Source organism: Centrocercus urophasianus, unplaced genomic scaffold (assembly GCF_019232065.1).
Source record: "Centrocercus urophasianus isolate 14NV4802_14NV808 unplaced genomic scaffold, USGS_Curo_1.0 seq_1029, whole genome shotgun sequence".
Lineage (NCBI taxonomy): Eukaryota > Metazoa > Chordata > Aves > Galliformes > Phasianidae > Centrocercus > Centrocercus urophasianus.
In genome coordinates this window covers 7,489-13,929 of record NW_024884175.1, presented here as the reverse complement: position 1 = coordinate 13,929, position 6,441 = coordinate 7,489, and positions in this window count along the sequence as shown.

The following is a 6,441-nucleotide window of genomic DNA, read 5'->3' as shown; positions in this document are numbered from 1 at the left end:
CTCTGGAAGGGCAGTGTTAGCTATGTGCAGAGTTGTGGTATGTGCATATTTCCCTTTCCTCCCTCTCCCTCCTCTTTCAGTCCTCATTTAACATCGCAAATTTGGCCGTCAGGTGCTGCCGTGTTCTGCAGCACTTCCTTCTTTCGCTCTGAGTTCTCTCCAGTTGGGCCTGTTTTTGGGATGCTGCTGTAAGTAATGCTCTGATCTGGAGAGCTGGAAACCTCTATCTCAGAGCACAGCTGTTCACAGCTGGCAAATAATAGACTGTATGATGGAGACTGGGAAACTACTTCAGTTTCTCTGTGGAAGGCTCAGCTATACAGCACGAGGTTCTGAGCTGGTCCAGTTTTGCTCTCACAAGGAAAATAGAGGATTGGAAAAGGAAATGCTGTTACAGCAGTAAGAATGTGCTTATCTATTGACTTCGGTGGGCCTTGGCTAGGATCTGCAAAACGCCTGACTAAGAGTGCTAACACTATTGCCTTACTGTTTGTGTTCATTCTTCCTCTACGTTTTGTTAGAATGGGTTGAAACATTTTTTTCAAGTGTAATTTAGAATTGTAGAACCATTAAGGCTGAGAAGACCTCTGAAGTCATCTAGTGCAGCCATCACCACCATGTCCACTAAACCATGTCCTCAGTTTAGGCAGCTCAGCTGCTGACTGAAAAGTGAGACATTCCTTGATGATATCTTTATATCTTACATCTGCTGTATTTGTTATCCAGACCTTATTTGATGTTCTGTTTTCTCAGCTACCCCAATAAAAACTCAACTTGGGGAGGATGTGGTAACTTGATTGCTGCTTTTTACTGTCCTGAGAACTTCTAATGCGTGGATATTCACCAGTGTTTCCAGTTCTGAGATGGGGAGAGGAAGACAAAAGTTTTATTGTGTTTTCCCTTCTCAGGTGCAAGAGTCTCAGGTTATGTCCAGAGGTCTGGCAAGGATAGAATAAGAGGTTTTTGCCTTTGGTTCAAATCGTGTACTTTGGCTACCAGAGCAAGCCACAGGAATACCCAGCTGAGTAGAATTGTTCATGTGTTTCAGTATTCACAGGCTTGTGTCTCAGGAAAGGTGCATGGAAGAGCTGGTGGCAGAGGAAACCCAGCACGGCCAGCTCCTCACTGCAGTTCTGTATGGGGAGAAGTGCTGTGCCTGGCTCAATTGCAGGACAAGCTTGGCTTTGGCTGGTTTTCAAAGGAAAATACAAGTATTTGTGCTAATGGAAAAAAGCCTAGATGCCAGCAAAAATGCTTGAACATCAGCTGTGTTTGATGGGTCTCCATTCAGCGATGGCTTTTTGCCTGCTTAATTATTTTCTAAGTTCTTTAAGCCATGAGCTCCGCACTGTGCTGTTCTCCCACCTGTCAAATTACCCTATTTCCTTCAGAGCTCTCCCTTATGCAAGAGCTGGCACTTTGCTGTGAGTTTTACCTCTCCTTAAATTTGTAGCCCGTCACTGTTCTGTTGGCATGCATACCAGTCGATGTCCCTTTTATGTCAGTGCTGTTCTTAACACTGGAAATTGCATTTTCCCCCTTCTGGTCAGGATGTGATACAGAAGCAGAAGCTGACTGACAGCTGATTTTTCTGCAGGTTTTCTGCAGCGCTCATGCAAATGGTGTGCGGCTGTTCAGCAAAAGAAGAAGACTTTTTCACGTTCCTTTGGCTTTTACCCATGACCATTTTTTTCTGCTGGTTGGCAGAACGGTGAGGATGGGATTGCATGATGGGATTATGAGTATTTCTAAACTAAAGACCCTGACAGATCCTTGGCACTTAAAGCTGTTGTGATGCCTTACCAGATGGATCAGAAGCGCAGACTGGACTATCTCACTGACTGATTCATTGGCCGAACAGTGACATTTCAAACCCACAAGCTCGTCTGGATGTTAATTGTCAGGGGGACTAAAGCTTGTTGGAATATGGGCTCTCTCTTTCCGTATTATATGCACTTTATGTAGTTGAGTCTTGCGGTATCTCTGAATTTCACTCTTCTGCCATGAGGTGGGATGGTGCAACATCCTGTTCTTCAGATGAACCGAGAGTGCTGCCCAGATGGTAAATGAGACAAGGGATTCACTGCTTCTGACTGACAAGAATCCTGGGCAACAGTTAGCAGGCCAGTATTTTCTGAGAAAGAATTTATTGTAATGCATTTGAGATCTGTCAGTGTTTCTGTTAGCGCCAGAACACTCTGGGTGTATTTTCAAACCAGGGTTTCCAGTCCTGCTAACAAACAGTGGGGTTTGTGCATGTACCTCCATGGGCTCACGTGGAAACATACGTGAAGCATCAGAAGATTCCTGGATGCGTGTTTAAGGCTTACTGCGTTCTCTAAAGACTGAAATAGGATTTTCCTAATGCTGTAAGTTTTGATCTTATGGAATGTACGTACTGGGAGAAATTACTCCTGGTGGCTGGAATAAATGCTGGAGTTCTTCAGTGCAGAGTTGTCATGGTTCTGGTCTGCCTGGTGTGACAGTGGAAGAGCCTGGGCTATTCTGGAGAGAACTCTGTTCATTGTACTTAAGCAGGAGAATGTACCTGTGGTGTCATTCAGAAGAAAAGCTATTCTAAGCCACCTCACCTCAGGATCTTGTTTCTCAAATCCAGACAAGACAGAACTGTGCATGCATGTGCGTAGAATATGATGCTGGTGTTTGGTTTTCATGAGATTCACCACATTAGTGCCTACTTGCTCTGAAGCTGGCTCTTGGAATGCGGTGATTCAGTGTGTCATTGGCAGTGTGACAAGTAGGACTTGTTCCTGCAGGTCTGTTTCCTTGCCTAGCTTTATTTCCACTGCTGGGTAACTGTCTCTGCAAGAGCCGCTTAACAAAAGCAATGAAATGCACATTTTGCTGGAAAATTAGCGCTGAGTTTTGCCCATTTCCTTTAAATGGAAAAGTGAACCTAACATGCCTTGTTGTTATCAAGGGATTTGTTTGCTGGAGGCAAACTGATAAATGGTGCCTGGGGCCTGTGGGCACAAATAGATCCCAGGTTCCTGTTCATGCAGCAGCCTTTAAATATTGCATTAGCAATGTTAGTAAGACCAGATGGATCCAGGGATGTCTGTGCCCGAGGCTTGAAGTAAAGCTGGAGAAAAGCAAAACAGCTGACTTTAAAAATGTGTGCTTAGAAGCTGGGAAGTAATGAGAAGTGTCTTCCTCTGTTCCCATGGCAGTTCTGCTGAGTAATAATCATCTGGCAAACTGCAGCAGCATGGTAGGGGAGCTCAGGGCTGCAATTTAGGAAGAGGATTCTGAGGGAGGCAAGAGGCTTTGCTAATGCTTGGCTGGATGTAAGAAATGTTCTGTGTTAAGAACATGTTTTCTATCAAACGATGTCAGTGGTCCACAGCATTTGAGGTACTAACTCAATGCAAATGAGAGAAGCTGATGCTTTTTGTCTACTTGGTAGTGAAACAAGGAAAACTGAGGAAAGTTTTTGGAACAACTTTATTCTTCACATCTTTCCTGGAAAAAAAAAAATTCAGGTGGCCTGGGCTCTATGTCTTTTATTCTTTCTGAGCCCTTGGAGCTGGATTTCTGCTCTTGGCTTTTCACAGGAGATTGGTCCAACAGAAAACAGCTGATCCAGGAGCTCAGCTGGATCCAGGCTGACCTGCTGTTTAGTAAGTCCCTCCAAGCTCAGTTAAAAACTTCAGTTTTCTTCTCCAAATTAGGTTTTCCTGAGTTAAGCAAGCACTGAAGCAAATCTGTTCACCTCTGTTTTTCTTTTTATGCTGCTCTTTCATTTCTGGACCTCCTGTAGGAATGACCACGTGCTTTGCTTTTCACTGATTCTGGGGTATCATAGTGAAATTCCTCAGTCACGTATCTCGTCGTGAGTCATAGTTAAGGATGGAGGAGCTTTTCCTCCCTGCCTATCTGCTGCTTCCCTGGCTTTCAGTAGAACCCCCCTTGTGAGCAGCGTAACGTAGGGCTGAACCCTTCTACTGAGCAGCACGGCGGGTTGTGGCTGAGTGCTGACACCATGACTGTGCAATGTGGGCTGGTGCAGCACACAGCTGTGATGACTCTGTTCCTTCACTGATCCAGTCCTTTTTCCAGCTTAGTTACATTATTTTGGTTGTTTTGTTTTTTGACAGTAACACGATGTGCAAATGTAATGAGCTGAAACATGGAAGAGAAGAGCAAACCAAAACTGCTCTTGGTTGTGTCCAATGTGTAATTAAATGAGTACCTCTGTATATTTTTAAGAGATTTGAAGTGGTCTCTGGATTGCTGCTCATCTCATTTCACACTGCCCTGCAGTGTTTTCATTTTCGGTGCCCTTTGGCTCTCGCTCTTAACTCTATTATACAGGCTCCACTTCAGATCTTCTTCCAAGGCCCTGCACCTGAACTGTTGTCTGGTGCAGAATCCCTTGAGTGCTTCTTAGCACTGGGTGTACAACATCCCCAAGTTCCTTCTCACCGCTGCAGTGCCGTCCTCAGGGAATTCCGGAGGCTTTGCTCAGTGTGACCTCTTCTGCCTCAGTCCAGCAGCATGGCCTCAAGCAAGCAGCTTTCTGCATTTTCATAGCGTGCAATTCTTATGGCGTGTTGTTTCCAAAACTTCCTCTCCACGGTTGATTTTCTGCATTCTGGCTGTAGTGTTACCACTCTTCTTGTGACCTGATTCAAAGTGACAGTAAAATGAACGCTTTTCTAGCACAATTCACTGAAGATTAAGTCTGTATTGTAAGAATCTGAGCATGGGCCCATTTGTGTAACACGTTGTTGCGATGGACTAAGAGCTAAGAGCTCAGCTAAGAGCTGAGGCCTGGCTAGCTGACTGTTAGGTGTGTAAAACTAGGTGGCATAAATTTGCCCTCACAGCTATAAGTAGTGAGGTGAGAGTTAAGCTCACCCTGGGGAAAGACAAAGATGGGAACGCGTGCCCAAAACCAGCCTGGGATTTGAGTGTGGTGAGCACCTCTCTTGTGTTGGTAACTCTAAACGCAGCGGTTGCTTTGATTTACTGTTGGTTTGTCACAGTGATGATCTTTGTGGCATCATCCAGGGCACTGCCTGCTCTGAACAGTATGAGGAGTTGGACTTCATGCACACAACCACACAACCAGGGGTTGCATCCAAGATGGAGTTGGGGGTTAAAATGATGCTGTTCTGTGTTGTCTGAGATAGCAGAGAAAATGCAGTAAGTACACAGCCTGCTTGCTGGAGCAAAGTGCTGCAAGGGGCAGACAGATGGCTGGTGCTGGTATGGTGCACAGAGCTCCCAGCCAGAATCAGAGCTCTGAGGTCTGTTTTGAACTTTGTTAATATAAAACTCTCTCACTTCTCTGCTTTCTTAACTGCTATGACAAACCAAACTAACCAACCCTTCTGAAGCCCTAATGCTCCTGTTGCAGCTACTTCAGACGTCTGCCATCTCCCATTGTTTCTGTTCTGGTGATTTGGTCTGTGGACTTCAGTGAGCTTTCAGTGATGCTGTTGCTGCTGTTGTTTTTAAAGAAGCAATGCCCAAAGGGTTCCAGACTGAAAAGGGCTCACACTTGCATTGTGATCAGGAACAGGTCAGGGGTGTTCCTCATTCTCACTTGGCCCCAAGTATGAGGTGAGCTGCTTTTTGCAGGAGCAGACTGGCATCACACCCAGATGCCTTTGGTTCCCCCTTACTTGCCTTATTACTAATCCAGAAAGAAAAATTGGAGTGGTGGGGCTGGGTCATGTATTGTGCACCAAATAGCAGAAGAGATAAATGGGCAGGGCGCTGCAGGTGCAAACTTCTCTTCCTGCTGTTGCACATTTTTCTTATTCTGGATAAGTCAGAGCACCCTGGCCTCCGCTGGGGTCTGCAGGCACAGCTCTGATGCAAGAGGTAGCAGGAGGGCTGTCGGAACAGTGACTGTGGTGTTTTAAAGTAGCAGCTGAGCACAAATGTTTGCTGTTGGGCTTCTTGGGAGAAGGGGCAGAGGCAGATACAGCTCCCACATTGCTTCTGTTAGCTGGCTTCTGTTGTGAATGCTGAAACCTCAGGCTTCCTGTACTGACTGCAGATTTTCACCTCACTAGGGAATTTGCAATGCTTGGTTGTCGTACTGTAATACTTGAATAAACCTTCTTTTTGTCTCTGGGTGAGCACTTGCACTTCCCCCTCCTGCTCTGTGTGATTCTAGTCTTTCAACTGACTTTTGTCTCCAAAACTTCAGGGAGTGATGCACCAAAAGAAACACTGGTCGCTCCACCAGAGAAGAGTACCGTTCAGGAGGGAGAATATCCGATCCCTGAAGATGCCTGGTACACAGATGGGTCCAGCAAGGGCAACCCGAGTAAGTGGAGAACAATAGCGTACCATCCTGCCACCAAGACGATCTGGTTCGACGAGGGGGATGGTCAGAGCAGCCAATGGGCAGAACTGCGAGCTGTGTGGATGGTTATAACCAGGGGACCCGGTGATGGTATCCTG